This window comes from Equus przewalskii, chromosome 2 (genome assembly GCF_037783145.1).
Source record: "Equus przewalskii isolate Varuska chromosome 2, EquPr2, whole genome shotgun sequence".
Lineage (NCBI taxonomy): Eukaryota > Metazoa > Chordata > Mammalia > Perissodactyla > Equidae > Equus > Equus przewalskii.
In genome coordinates this window covers 65,769,566-65,784,804 of record NC_091832.1, presented here as the reverse complement: position 1 = coordinate 65,784,804, position 15,239 = coordinate 65,769,566, and the positions used below count along the sequence as shown (strand labels likewise).

The 15,239-nt window shown below is 41.4% G+C and overlaps 1 long non-coding RNA gene across 1 annotated transcript; it reads left to right on the top strand.

The window, feature by feature from the left end:
• Window positions 1-178: 178 nt before the first annotated feature.
• On the top strand, window positions 179-7,381 carry LOC139082049 (uncharacterized). The gene is made up of 6 exons (XR_011537721.1): window positions 179-458; window positions 2,461-2,485; window positions 2,750-2,814; window positions 2,902-3,189; window positions 6,800-6,888; window positions 7,228-7,381. It is a non-coding gene; the product is annotated as an uncharacterized lncRNA (long non-coding RNA).
• Window positions 7,382-15,239: the final 7,858 nt, after the last annotated feature.

Genomic DNA, 15,239 nt, shown 5'->3' with positions numbered 1-15,239 from the left:
CGCCCTCTGCTATGCTATTATTGCCTAACACTGATTCATCCTCAGTTATCTCCCAGAAGCAAATCAATTTCTCTCTCTGTACAATCTTCTTTAAACAATTTGGACTGTTTGTCCTCCACACCCTGCTAAGCAAAGTGTAGTCCCGGAACCAGCAGCGTCAACATCCTGAGGCGAGCTTGTTAAAAATGCCGAATTTCAGGTTCCACTCAGACTTCTTGAATCAGAATCTGCATTTTAACCAGATCCGCCACTAATTCCTGCACACGTCAAAGTCTGAGAGGCGCTGGGTTCAGCTGATGTCCTGGGGTCTCCCTCACTGCCGTCCAGGGAATGAGCCATACTTCATTCCTGAGATGGATTCCCTATTTCCTGAATCTGTATGCTCCTTTTTCTTGATTTTGTCCTCTCATTTTGTGGAACATATCCTCCAGTAGTTTCTTGCGGAATGTTGCAGGCAGGTGCGTTTTTTTTTTTCTTTTCTTTTCCTTAGAAGAACTGTCTATAACTGTCTTTAATTCTGGTTGAGTATAGAATTCTTGGTTGAAAATAATTTTCACTCAGAATGTTAAAGGGCTAGCTTCACGGTAGTTTAGCTTTCCAGTATTGTCGTTGAGAAGTCCTACATCATTAAGATTCCTGTTCCTTTATAGGTAACGGATTTCTTTATATGTAACCTGCTTCTCTTCTGTTTGTTTTGTCTCAAGAAGTTTTAGGATCTGCTCTTTATTCCCAGTGTTCTAAGACACAATCATGTTTCTTAGTTATGGCTCTTTTCTAATTTTTATTGATCTGGCACTTTGTTGGCTGTTTTCAATCTTGAAACACATGTTCTTCAGTTCTGGAAATTTTTTTGGTATTATTATTTTTTCTAAAGATTGACACCTGAGCTGACATCTGTTGCCAATCTCTTTTTTTTTCTGGTGCTTCTTCTCCCCAAAGCCCCCCCATCCCCACATCCCACCCCCCATACATAGTTGTTCTAATTGTAGGTCCTTCTGGTTGTGGCGTGTGGGATGCTGCCTCAGCATGGCCTGATGAGCAGTGCCGTGTCTGCACCCAGGATCTGAACCAGCAAAACCCTGGGCCACTGAAGGGGAGCGCACAAACTTAGCCACCTGGCCACGGGGCTGGCCCCTGGTATTATTTATTTTATGATTTCCTCTCCTCCATTTTATGTTCTACAGTTCTGGAGTTTTTCTGCTATTATTTACTTGATGATTTCCTCTAGTATCCCCCTCCCTTATTGTTATCTCTTCTTTTTAGAAATTCATTATTCAGATGTTGAACCTTCTTGCTGATGTTTTTTCTTTGTCCTATTTTCTATCTCTTTGCCTTTTTGTTCTACTTTGAGTGATTTTCTCAATTTAATTAGACAAATATTTTTTCTCTCACAGCTACAAAAGCTAGAACTCTGGAATCGAGGTATCAGAAGCTTTGTTTCTTCTGGGGGCTCTGAGGGGTCCCATGCTTCTGTCTTAGCTTCTGGTGGTTGCTGGCAGTCCTTCGTGTTCCTTGGCTTATAGATGCATCACTCCAGTCTCTGCCCCCATCATCACATGGTGTTCTCCCTGTGGGTCTTTCTGTGCCCAGATATCCGTCTGCTGTAAAGACACTTGTCATTAGATTAGGGCCCACCATAACTCATTATGACCTCATTTTAATTTGATCACATCCACACAGACCCTATTTCCAAATAAGGTCACATTCAATGTATATTTTAAGGGGATACAACTCAATACACATCAATCAGTTTCTAAATTTTTGTGGGCATTTTGCTGTGGTCTCTTCTCCTGTTCTCTTTGTTCTTGTGGGTCTATGTCCCCTACTCTTTTTTAACCTCTGTTTTGTTTTAGTGAAGCGTCATAAGGAATGGAGGAAAGCGAATGTTTTAAGTGTGCTGTGTTAACTGGAGGATTTGCTATTGCTATTTTTTAGTTGAATTGTACCAGATTGGCGATTGAAAGCTGTAAAACTCCAATTACTCTGAATACTTTCAAGTTTACAACCAATACTTTGCTCTGAATAATAGTCCAGATAATTTCGTAACCGTTTTTGATAGAAAGCAAATGAAATTTCTATTTTAATTCATCATTTGACAGTTAATGTCTTTCATTCTGTTTGTATATTTATTCCACAATGATTTTGAAGGAACTGATAGATTTTACCAAATTTGGTATACTTGTTCAGAGTATCAGTGTCCACCATCTTGAAACAAAGCAATTATTGATAATGTTAATAATGAAATCTTTTCATTTATCATAAGTGTTTTGTTTAGATAGGCACAGATTTAGCAATTTTTGACTTGTCAGTGAAATTTAGCGTATTAGTATTGGTGTATAATAATATAGTATTTACTGTACAATGGTACTTTTCTTAAATGTATTAACTTTACATAAATTGACTCATTTAATCCTCATAACAATCCTTGAGGTAATTACTATTTTTATCCCCATTTTACAGATAAGGCGGCTAAGACTCAGAGAGGGTAAGTGAATTGTTCAAGGTCACATAGCATGCATGGGAGGTAGGATTCAAATCCAAATAGTCTGACAGTCCAGAGTACTCTCAACACTTGTAATACTGTCTCTGTAGCAATCAGTGGTGTTTATGGAGTATGTAATTGTACTGAATAAGGTCTGTAGTTCAGAGAGCCACTTGTATTTTTTATCCTATTTGCAATTAGCATAGTAAATCCGTATCTAGGGGATGCATCTTTTTGACTGTATCTTCTGAACCTCCCTTTAATCAGGACAGAGCTTTGGGTCCCTTGTTTTTCAAATGGTCAGTAACAAAGATAATGAGGATATGCAACAGGTAATTATTTTCTTCTGCTTTCTTTAAGTTTGTTGGGGATTCTTTGTTGCTACTTTGGGCAAAATAGCTTAGCCTCTTGCCTGCTAGGATGTTGGAAGAGGTCGTGGAAAGGATGTGACCACTGGTTGACCCTCGGGTTGGACCTGGGCAGTTGGAGGCTCCTCACCCCTCCCCTGTCCTTGGAATGTGTGCTCCGCTTGCCTTCCCCTGCACTCGAAGCTGTCCCATGGACACAGCCTTGAGATAGTAACGTGTTGTTGAGATCATCTGGATGGTATACATGACTGAACCCAGTGAAAGCCTCTATAAACATTTAAGATTCTGGTGGGTGGATGTGGAGATCCTCACATCTTGCCGCTGCCCAAGACAAGCCTGGTATGTAAGTTTCCTTGCTTATTAAACATGCCACATAACAGTCTGCATCTTTCTTTGGTCTTTCCTTGCCCTCTGTGTACAGGGGCCAGTTTGTGAACCAACATAGGGCTGATCGGTGCTTTTCCAGTGTCTTGATGACTGCTAGGAGTTTCTCAAATAAATTTCAGGGAGAGTGGTATGAAATTCCAAAATCTTTGTCCTCCCAATGCTTTGTTTTCCTCTAATGAATTGGTCTTAAATAAGATCCTCTTGAAATCTGTAACTTTGAAAGTTTTTTTTTTTTGGTGAGGAAGATGGTCCCTGAGCTAACATCTGTGCCAATCTTCCTCTATTTTATATGTGGGATGCTGCCACAGCGTGGCTTTGATGAGTGGTGTGTAGGTCCGCACCTGGGATCGAACCTGTGAGCCCCGGGCCTGTGAAGCAGAGCATGTGAACTTAACCACTACACCACAGGGCTGGCCACCCCTCCGCTACCTTTTTTTTTTTTTTAATAAAAATTTGTCAGTGAGACAAACCAGAGTATCCCTAGAGTTAAGGTACAACATGTCCATAGATTTGTGTAAGATTGTTGACTTTGCTGAGGGAAAAAATTATATTTATTTGGACTATTTTTGTTTTTCTGCCAAATTTGGGGTAACAGTTACTGCCAACTTACTTTAAAATAGATGTTTTTGTTGGTGATGTTGCTGGTGGACTTCTATAGAAACATTCTCTGCATGAAAACAGAAGTGATTGGTGATTGCCAAGACCTTTAATTTTCCCTGAAAGAATTATAACATGATATTTTAAAATATATGTTTTTATAGAAATGTATGTAAAAGAAGGCACACAGATGTGGTTTTGTAGAATTCTAAAGAATGATTTAGATTGGCACCTGAGCTAACAACTGTTGCCAATCTTCTTTTTTTTTCCTGCTTTTTTCCCCCAAATCCTCCCAGTACGTAGTTGTATATTTTAGTTTTGGGTCGTTCTAGTTGTGGCATGTGGGACGTCACCTCAGCGTGGCTTGATGAGCGGTGCCATGTCCGCGCCCAGGATCCGAATCAGTGAAACCCTGGGCTGCTGAAGCAGAGCGCACGCACTTAACCACTCAGTCACAGGGCCGGGCCAGAGAAATTTTTTAAAAGGAGTGTTTATTTCCAATCTTTTACATTCTTTCAAGAACATAGATGTCACATTTAGCTTCTTAGAAAAACATTTCTTTCTGCATTTATGAGAGCTGCTGCAAATTAAAGACAAGACAGGGTGCCGCTGAGGATTCCAGGTCTTGGGGCACAGGCAGACTCAGCACTGAAGCAGTATTCAGGGCATGTGAGTCACGCAGAGTGGCACGTGTGTAAGGGATTATAGTCTTAGACAAGTCCATTCATAAGGCTCTGAGTGGTAGAAACCGTTCATCCTAGCAATCAGGAATGGGGTGAGTCCCCATTACTAAGACCATTGCTCACGCGTGGAGCTTTGAGAAGGGCCAGATTCCCAGCCTACCCTATAAGAGGACTCCTTTTAGGGACTGTGGATCATGAGGGCCCTAATTAGGATATCCAGGTGATTGTGTTAAGTCCAGAGGAAATGGAGAGGTGGGAAGAGTCAATTTCCATCTAAATTGCCAGATTGAAAGTCAGCAGAAGCTTGGGCAGAGCTGATCCCAGGTGGTTGCTACACTGATGGTCTGCACATGAGCTGTCTCGTTAACCTTTAACACTCATGCTTACCCTATCTGTGACCACTTGACCCTGGCGGACTACTCGACTAAACAGTGACCAAACTATGCCTGGTCTACCCAACTATGCTTAATCCGGATCTGTAGCCCTGGGACCATGTATCCACTAGTTAGCACTAGCTGGATGGGCCAAACACATCTTAAAAAGGCTTCAGAGGGTTCCATATTTTCACATTTACACTGGCTGAAAAGTCCATCTAATTCACCAATCTACCTTTTTTTTTTCCCTACCATGATTTCTTGGAATCTAGTTCCAAGCACAAATTGGCACATAAAGTGTGCTCAATAAACATTAATTGACTGGCTGATCTCCATTAGTAAATAGCAATCACCATCATTAATAGTTACCCTTCCTTCCATCCATTCAGTCATTTATTTATTTAAAACGTCTATTAAGTGCCAATTATGTATCAGAACTATGTTAGGCACTGGAGAAACCAAGATGATGCAATTGCTATGTTCCAGGAGCTTGCAGTCTACTGAAGAGTCCTGTAGACATAGTATAGTCAGTATTCCTGTTATTCACATAAAAGGGTAGAAGAATTATGTAAGTCATTATCACATTCAAATCTTCCATGCACATTGCTCCAGATCAGTCTCCTTAAAGGAACTGCTGTAATCATTTTATTTTTTTACTATCACAGAGTTGATGAGCCCTAAAATTCTGAGCAAGGGGTGTTATTACCAGGAAATAATGAATGCCGCAACAACAAATGGCAGTATTGGAGGAGCAAGCTGACTTAATAAAAGGAGTTTACTGGTTGATGTTACAGGGAGCATCAAAAGCAGCAGCCAAGATCAAGAATGGGGAACACAGCCAAGGAAAGAGGAGATGGGAGCAGTTGCAAGAAAGATCCAACCAAATTCTACTGAGTAATAGATCTGCCTTGTATAAGGTCATTCTCCTTACCCTCCAAGTTAATATTTTTCTAAATATAAAGTTATAATGTACATTCACTTTAGAAAATTTGAATATTATGAAAAAACAAAAAGAAAATTAATTACCATATCCTACCACCTAGAAGGAACTTCAGCTAATGTTTAGCATATTCAGTGTTTTTCTATGTTTCTCGTATTTTTTACATAATTGAGATAATACTGCACATAAAATTTGGTAACTTGCTTTAAAAAATAAAGCTTTAGGGGCTGGCCCCGTGGCCAAGTGGTTAAGTTCGCTCACTGCTTCGGCGGCCCAGGGTTTCACCAGTTCGGATCCTGGGAATGGACTTGGCACCGCTCATCAGGCCATGCTGAGGCAGTGTCCCACATAGCACAACCAGAAGGGCCTACAACTAAAATATACAACTATTTACGGGGGGGTTTGGGAGAAGAAGGAAAAAAAAAAAAGATTGGCAACAATGTTAGCTCAGGTGCCAATCTAAAAAAAAAATAAAGCTTTATGGCAAACACTGTTAAAATGCTTCATAAATATTTCAATGGCTACATAAATATGGCATTGGACAAATGTTTGACCATGTAATTAACTATTCCCTTACTAATAAATTTTCACTATTTTTCCTAATTTTTCATTGCTTAAATAACTCTGTGGTCAACATCTTTATACATAAAGCTTTAAAAAATATTTTGGAATATTATCTTAATATGGATTCTCAGAATTACCACTGGATCCAAAGACAGAAAAAACTTGAGTTGTAATACATATTGCCAAATTGCTTTCTAAATAAGTCAGTTTGAAAATGGAACAAAAAATGTTTCACCAATTAGAAGCAATATGTGAGAGTGCTGTTTTCCAAACAGGATTGGGCATTCTCATTAAAAGTAATCTTTACTAGTTGTTTTGTATTTCTTTTGAAGTTGAACATCAGAGATGGCTAGCTAGTCACCAAAAGTTTGTAACCACCTTCCCTTACCATGAATTTATGCTAGGTAGGAGGCAGTTGTCTAGCCATGGACTTCATTTTCCAGCCCATCCTCCATCCCAGTGTGGCCACGTGATGAACTGTTGCTGATGGAATGTGAGTAGGAAAAATGGGTGTCACATCGGGGCTGGCCCCGTGGCCGAGTGGTTAAGTTCGTGCGCTCCGCGGCAGGCGGCCCAGTGTTTCGTCAGTTCGAATCCTGGGCGCGGACATGGCACTGCTCATCAAACCACGCTGAGGCAGCGTCCCACATGCCACAACTACAAGGACCCACAACGAAGAATATACAACTGTGTACTGGGGGGCTTTGGGGAGAAAAAGGAGAAAAAATAAAATAAAATCTTTAAAAAAAAAAAAAAATGGGTGTCACATCCAGGCCAGGTTTTCTCAAGGAACGTGTGTGCCTTCTCTACTTTCTTTTCCTCTGTTGGCTAGGTAAAGACAGGTCTGAGTCCCCAGGTGATGACAGAGCCACAAGGTAGAAGGAACCTGGACCTCTCAATCACCACATGGAGGAAAGCCACCCAACAGGAACAGCTGAGTTGATTTGACTCCTTCATGAGCAAGAAATAAACTTTTACTATATTAACCCATTGAAATGTTGTCATTAATTTGCTACAAAGCTGGCATTATCCTCTTCAATATAGGTATCCACACAAAATATTACCAGATATACAAGGCACCCAACTCTCCTTTCCTTTTTTAACTATAGAAGCCATATATAATGTCACAGTGAACATTAATAATGTGTTACTTGAAATTAAGAATAGAATTGATGTCTAAAACCAATTGCATTTTCATCCATCCCATCTGTCCACCCAGCCAATCATTTAATAAATATTCGCTGGGGCTCACTTCTATGTGAAACACTGTGAATTTGTCTCTGTGAGTTCCTAAACATATCCAAGTGACCGCAAAAATGATTTAGCCACTGCATACCACCCTACCTAGAATCAGTGGCAGTCCACCCCAAGCAGATTTCCTGAGGAAGGAGGTGAGCTTTCACAATTATTCAGTTCATGTATTTTTGTACAGGTTACATCAGGGTTGGGGAGAAGGTGGCCATTGCACATGAGGGCAGTTTATGGGAAGAGGACTCCACAGGCAGGAATGAACCAGTAATGTACTGGTTATCAGGGTGGTCCGTGGAAGCTTTGAGATGAGAGAGAGGAAAACGTCATTAGAAAGTTAGCCAAGATGGGGAGGTGTGTGGAAAACTGGGTGAGAAGTAGTTGATTGCAGTCGTGCTTCAGATGTATGAGCAGATCCCTGAATGCTCCTCAACAGGTGAGCTATAAGAAGCCCTCTCTGGTCCTTAACAAGAAACAACCATTAAATAAGTTAAGTTTAGAACAGATTTTTCTTTTCTGTTATTACTGTGTGGTTTTGAGCTATATCTTGGATAAATTGAGCCTGCTGTCTTAAGTCTATTCAGGCTGCTATAACAAAATTTCACCCTTGACCCCCCAAAAGGGTGTCCTTCTCATATGTCATCAACTCAAAAGTCTAAGTCCAAAGTCTCATCTAAATATGTAAATCAGATATGGTTGAGACTCAAGGTGTGATTCATCCTGAGACAAATTCCTCTCCAGCTGTGAATTTGTGAAGTCAAACATAGCATGTGCTTACAAAATGCCGTGGTAGGACAGGCCTAGGACAGACACTCCAATTCCAAAAGGGGAAAACAGGAAAGAAAGAATCCTGAGCAAGTCCAAAATCCAAGAGGGCAAACATCATTAGACCTTGAGGTTCACAAATAATCTTTGACTCAATGTTCTGCCCTCTAGGCCCATTAAGGAGGAAGTTCTGCCTTCTAGACACACTGAGAGGGGGATCTGCCTTTGAGGGCAAGGGTTGGGCCTCAAGTCTCCTGGCAGCTCTGTCTCTGTGGCTTTGCCTAGTACAGCCCATGTGGTGTCTCTCATGAGTTGGAGTCAAGTGCCTGCAGCTCTCCCAGGCTGGAATTGCACACCAGTGACTCTACTGGTCTGGGGTCATGGAGATAGTTTCAGCCCCATGGTTTCACTGGGCATTGCTCTACTGGGGGCTCTCTGTGGTGGCCCCACTCCTATGGCAGTTCTCTGCCTGGAACCTGAGTCTCTTGGGGGCATCCTTTGAAATCTAGGAGGAGGCAGTCATGCCCCCATAGCTTTGCTGGGCACAGCGTATACTTCACCAGGACCCACAGGAGCTGAAGCTCTGGTGGCAGAGGAGTGCAGGAATGAAGTGCAGGGAGCAGAACCCATGATGTGAGGTGGCGCCACTGGGCCGTGGCCCCTCTTTTGAAATCTTTTCACCCCCTAGGCCCTTGCACTCTGGGCCTGTGGTGGGAGGGATAGCTCTGATGGTCTCCACGGCTTTGGAGTCCTTCTTCCACTGTCTTGGACAATACATCTTGCCTTGTGTGAAATAATAGTAAATATAAATATTTAGTCTTTGACCCTGGTTCCTGACACAGGGCTCCTGAAACCCTTGTAAATTCCTAAGTGATAAGAGCACTAGGAATATCTTTTGTTTTGATGAGGTGACTCTGGGTGGGCTCCTGAATGGCTCCTGGATAGGGGCTGGTCACCAGAAAGACCAAGCCATGATTAGAAACTTGGAACTTTCAATCTCATCTGCCATCCTCCAGGAGGAGAGAGGGACTGGAAATGGAGTTAATTCATCATGCCTACGTGAGGAAGCCTCCATAAATCACAAAAGGATAGGGTTCCGAGAGCTTCCAGGTCGGCGAACACATCCACATACCAGGAGGGTGACGCACCCCAAGTCCACAGGGACAGAAACTCCTGTGCTCAGGACCCTCCCAGACCTCGCCCAATGTGGCTTTTCATCTGGCTGTTCATCTGCATCCTTTACCATATCATTCAATAATAAACTGGTAAATGTTAAGTAAGCGTTTCTCTGAGTTCTGCGAGCTGTTCTAGCAAATTAATAAAATCTGAGGATGGGGTTGTGAGAACCTCAGATTTATAGCCATTTGGTCAGAAGCCAGGTCACAATCTGGACTTTCGATTGGCATCTGAAGTGGGGTAGGAGCAGTCTTGTGGGTCTGAGCCCTTAACCTGCGGGATCTGACGCTATCTCCAGGTGGATAGTGTCAGAATTGAGTTAAATTGTAAGATACTCAGCTGATGTCTGGAGAATTGCTTGGTGGAGGGAAAGCCACACACACCTGGTGTCAGAAGTATAGTGAGTGAGGTAGTAGTGTGAGTAAAGGAGACACACAGGAGGGAAGGCTGGGTGATTCCCGATACAGCTTATGTTTAGATAGTCTCCTCATTGTTTTGATGAATAGCTTCTAGCTTCTGTTGAGATCGTTGGTCCATATTAATCTCTTTATCAAATTTGGCCACATCCTTCATGTTCCCTCCAAAATAGGCTTTTTCTCATTTTTTCCAATATGGATAAGCTGAGAATTTTTCAAATCTTTAAGTTCTGCTTCCTTTTTAATAGCAATTCCATCTTTAAGTCATTTCTCTCTTCTTGCATTTTACCATAAGCAGTCAAGAGGAATCAGGCCATTTCCGCAAAACTTTGCTTAATTTCCTCAGCCCAATATCCAAGTTCATCCCTCGAAAGTTCTACCTTAAACAGAACACTAGGACATGAACATAATTCAGCTGAGCTCTTTGCCACTTTATAACAAGGATGGCCTTTCCTCCATTATCCAATAACGTGTGCCTCGTTTCCATCTGTGATCTCATCAGAATGGCCTATATTTCTATACTTCTACCAAAATTCTTTTCTGGGTTACTTAGTTATTCTCTAAGAACATTGCAGCTTTCTCTATAGCTCTCTTCTTTTCTTTCTGGGCTCTTACCAGAATTGCCCTTAATCGTCTGTTCACAGCAATGTAAGCTTTTTCTAGCATGTATCTCAAAATTCTTCCAGCCTCTACCCATTACCCAGTTCCAAAGCCGCTTCCATGTTTTTATCTACTTGTGACAGCAGCATCCCACTCTCAGTACCAATTTCTATCTTAGTTCTTTGGGTTGCTGGAACAATTTACCACAGACTGGGTGGCAGATAAACAACAAAAATTTATTTCACATAGTTCTGGAGGCTGGAAGTCGAAGAGCGCGGTGCTTGCACATCTGCTGTCTGGTGAAGACTCACTTCCTCATTGAGGGCCATCTTCTCAATGTCACCTCACATGGCAGAAGAGGGAAGGGCGCTTTCTCGGGCCTCTTTTATGAGGGCACTAATTCCATTCATGAGGGCTCTGCCCTCATGAGTTAACTACCTCCCGAAGGCCCCACCTCCTAATACCGTCACATTGGGGATTAGGATTTCAACATATGAACTTTGAGAGGGATACAAACATTCAATCTATAGCACCTGCCAGATAAGTTATTTCTGGATAAATGGAAAATTCTTTTTGCATTTAACATTTGGGGAATTTGAGCCATGGAAACTAGTGGTTTTCCTTTTTTTAGGTACATATGTTTTCTCACTGTTGACATAGCTCCTAAATTCCAGGCCTTTCCCTTTGATAAACTACCCACATGAAATTGATGAAAATGGCTTCAGATGCTGTCTGCAAAATAAAGAGGTAAACTCTGTTCCTTCTATCCTTAGGCTTTATTTTCTCTTCTAAGGAAATACGTATTTGTCATAGGGCTGTTTATTTCCAGGGCTCTTAGATTCAAAGCACATCGTCATGGCTGCAGCTGCAGTGTAACTGACTCTTTATATGCTTTTCTGCTTAGATCAGGGAAAATTTACTGGATTCAATTAGATGCAGGAGGGTTCTGCTGCAGTTTCTAGAAAAAAATTTTCTGTGGGTGTACTTTCCTGGCACATCATTGTGTCTGTGCAGTTTTCAATGGGTCATATCTCTTTATAAAGGTGAAATAAGAGGCCGGGGCATGTAGCTTGGGCACACTGAGAATGTTTGTTTAAAAATTCCAGAGAATTTTCTGGAAACCTCGAGTATGTTTTTGCAGGAAATAGTATAAAAATGAGACTTCAAATGATAAGCTCTAATTTATTTTATTTTTATCATAGCAACAGTTTATATTCAGGATATGCATGAAAAATACTCTCACAGTTCTGTGTTATCCATTATTTTTCTTCCTGTCAACCAAAAGTCTTTATTATCGTCCACTCTGATGGGCCAGATGCTGCATGTCTTTATTTTTACCTGTACCAGTGCTTCCTGACACGTGTCTACAGGACGATAATAGCTAGTACAAGAAGAAGAGTAGGAGGACTTTCAGGTGAAACAAAATTGAATGTAATTCTTTACTGCAGAACTTACCAGCACCTCACTCTGAATTTCCAAGAGACGCATTTCATGCACATTTGCTGTTCTTCTTTAGGGACTGAAAGCAAAGTTTCCAAAGTTACATAAAACAAAAGTGGTGAAAAAAAATCTAAAATCTGAGACCACAGCTATTCTAAGAAACGGTGAAAACCACAAGGAAAATATAAATTATTCTATTCCTGATGCTTTTGGAATTTCTTCTTGTATCTCACTCACAAGAAAAGCCATAGCAACCTCTATAGGAATTGCAATATAGGGCCAGACCCAGCAACAATCTGGAAACCAGAGTTTTGAAGTTCTAACTCATTCTCCTGCAGCTGTCAGTGATTGCTCTATATTATTTGTTCCTTTATCATTTGGGGGAAAAAAATAGTAACCAGGGTGTCTAGTAAATACAAAATGTCAGTGATGTATTTGACTACGTTGAAGATTAAAAGCACATGAGGACAGACCTTGGCTCTCGGGAGAGAAATGGTCATGTGGGAGAGACGAAGGAGCAGCATTCTGAACTGTTGATGTGTTGAATTTTTAAGAGATATCATTAGTCCTCACCATTTCACAAGGATGTCACTCTAGAAATCACCAAATATAACAATAGGTAATATGACTTTTTTTAAAATAAAAAGGCATCTTTGTGGCTAAATGGCTGTTGATATCACACTTCCTAAGAACCCACTGAAAATTGTGATTGTCTTTCTCTGAACAGATAAATTAATTTTTCTTAGTTTTGACAGATCTATTCTCCAGGTCATGATTCTATTGACTACTCTTTCCTGTCTCTCACATGTCTCCCCCAACACAAACACCATATTCTCTAAATACACCAAAAGATTAAACCAAAGCAGCCTGCCCTACTGGAGACTTTTGATTGGCATTTTTATTTATCTGGGTTGTGGGAAAGGAGAGTAACAAGGACGAACTGCCTGGATGCCTGAACACAGAACTGTACAAATAGAGACTCTCCTGGTATAGGACTTGTCAGAGCAAATCCTGCTGCCATAACAAATAAATAAACCAGTGAAGTGAACACAGGGTGGAGCTCAAGAAAATGTATTGTGTGGTTGGCCCTAGGCGAGGTGGGGGAACACAAATGGGAGAAGCATCTGCTGGCGATGCTCTTCTGTTAGAGGTCCTTCTTAAAGACTGCTCAGATTTGGAGATGGGTCCACTGCCCCATCTAACTCTTATATCATCTTCCAGTACCTCCTACTGAGATTACTCCCTCCTGTCAAAATGGGATGTCATATTAGCTCGTGCTTTGACCATCCTTTACCGTCCTCACTTTATTCCCTTGTTTATGCTCTTCTCCACCTCCACCTCCCGCTTTGGAAAGTTCTCTCCCAAGATTCTGAAGTGACAATGTTGGTTTGAATCTCTGATCCTTCGCTTTCCAGCTATGTGATCTTGGAAAAATTACTTAATATTGCTAGGCTTTAATTTCCTCATACGTAATTGCAGATAATGATAGTACCTACTTCATAAGATTATTGTAGGGATTAAGTAATAATATGCACGTGAAACACCATATTGAGTTATTATTATTACACAGACTTCAAGTTTCAAATTCACATCCCACTTCCTAATAAAGTCTTCTCCAATAATCTATGTTGGAAGGGATAGTTTCCTTTGCTAATTTATTATAGCACTTACTATTCTCATGACCACAAGGCCATAGTATACACAGCTTTGTGGTCTCATCATTTGTGTACACATTTTCTCGTCTGAACTAGAGGGAAACGTTTCTGGATAGCAGGGAGTGTGTCTTAGGCAATATCTAGCACAGTGCTCTGTATATGGCAGACATCCTGTGGTTTGTTATTTAATCAAAAAGCTGAATGCACATTTTGTTGAATTGGTTGAATGATCCAATAATTTATGTGGTCAAAAATGAGTTTTAAGATTTTTAATCCATTACTCACATGGAAGGCATCAAGTGTACGGAGGAGTAAAGAAGATTTTTGGAGAATTCAGCTCCTGGGGACCCATAAGCATCTGAGTGAGTGGGTTCCCAGGTGTGGGAATGGGAGACCAGAAAGGAGAGAGAAGCAACAAACCCCACTTTCCCAGGGCAGGCCTGAGCCAAGAGTGAAGACTAACATTTAATGAAGGTTGAAATTTTAACTAATTGCACCAGACTGGATATTTTCATCACTGAATCAAGACTGACTTTTAATGACTTGACCTTGCCAGAAGACCTCTTGTACTTGAGAGTGATTATAAGATTTTTTATCCAAACACAAGAGGAAGAGCCTGCCGAAAAGAGTGGATCTGAATGTTAAACTGGGAAAACAAAGTTGTTTTCTGATTTCACTGCAGGGGTCCCGCTGCTAATGTAACGGTTTCATGAGGTTGACTTAGTGTCCATCTTGGCCTCTTGAACAGCAACTAGAGGTAGAAGTGTTTGCAGGGAGGGGAATAAAAGCTATTAGAGGAAAGCAGGGGTCATGAACGGATGACCCACTCCTAGCAGAAAGGGAAAGAAATGCGGCTGCCTGGCTATCAACTCAATCCCATCCAACTGTCTCGATGGCTGCAGAGGATGTGGGATGCTCACCTGATCCTCATCTTTTACTTCCTTCTCTCTCTCCCCACCACCAAGTGATAGATCCCTCTCATCTCCTCCTGCAGCAGCCACTTTGAGTCACTGCTCAGCTTCTGCTTCTTGGGGCCCCCAGCACAAGCCCGGAGCAAGCACTCCAATTTACGAGGCTCTCGGGAAAGTTCTGGTTCTTCCAAATCTCTATCAGACTGCTTTCTTTTTTTTAAATGTTTCTATTGGGATGTAATTGTCAGTTGCCATGGTATTCTGTGCAAACAGAAACTCTTTTATTCTGTGGGATGCTTTCAAAGAAGTCGTCACACACTGTCTGCCACACAATGAATTGCTATTATAACCAGTTTGTTTACAGGTTGTGCTTCCGGCTGGCAAGCCCTTGAGAGTGTATCATTTATATGAGCTGCACCTGAGATCCATTTGAGACTGGCGCTCACAAACTATTATACCTGGAGTTGTGAACGTTCACTTAAGGGTTCATTGGCATTGGCTTGGGAAGGGAAAGATGCATTTTGAGGGCTGCCAAAGACAGGAGCTAGGTAGACTTGTTTTCTTTTAGTGCCTCAGGATTTGAGTAATAATTACAGAAGCCAGATCTGGCTGTAGCATCGTAACAACCCCTGG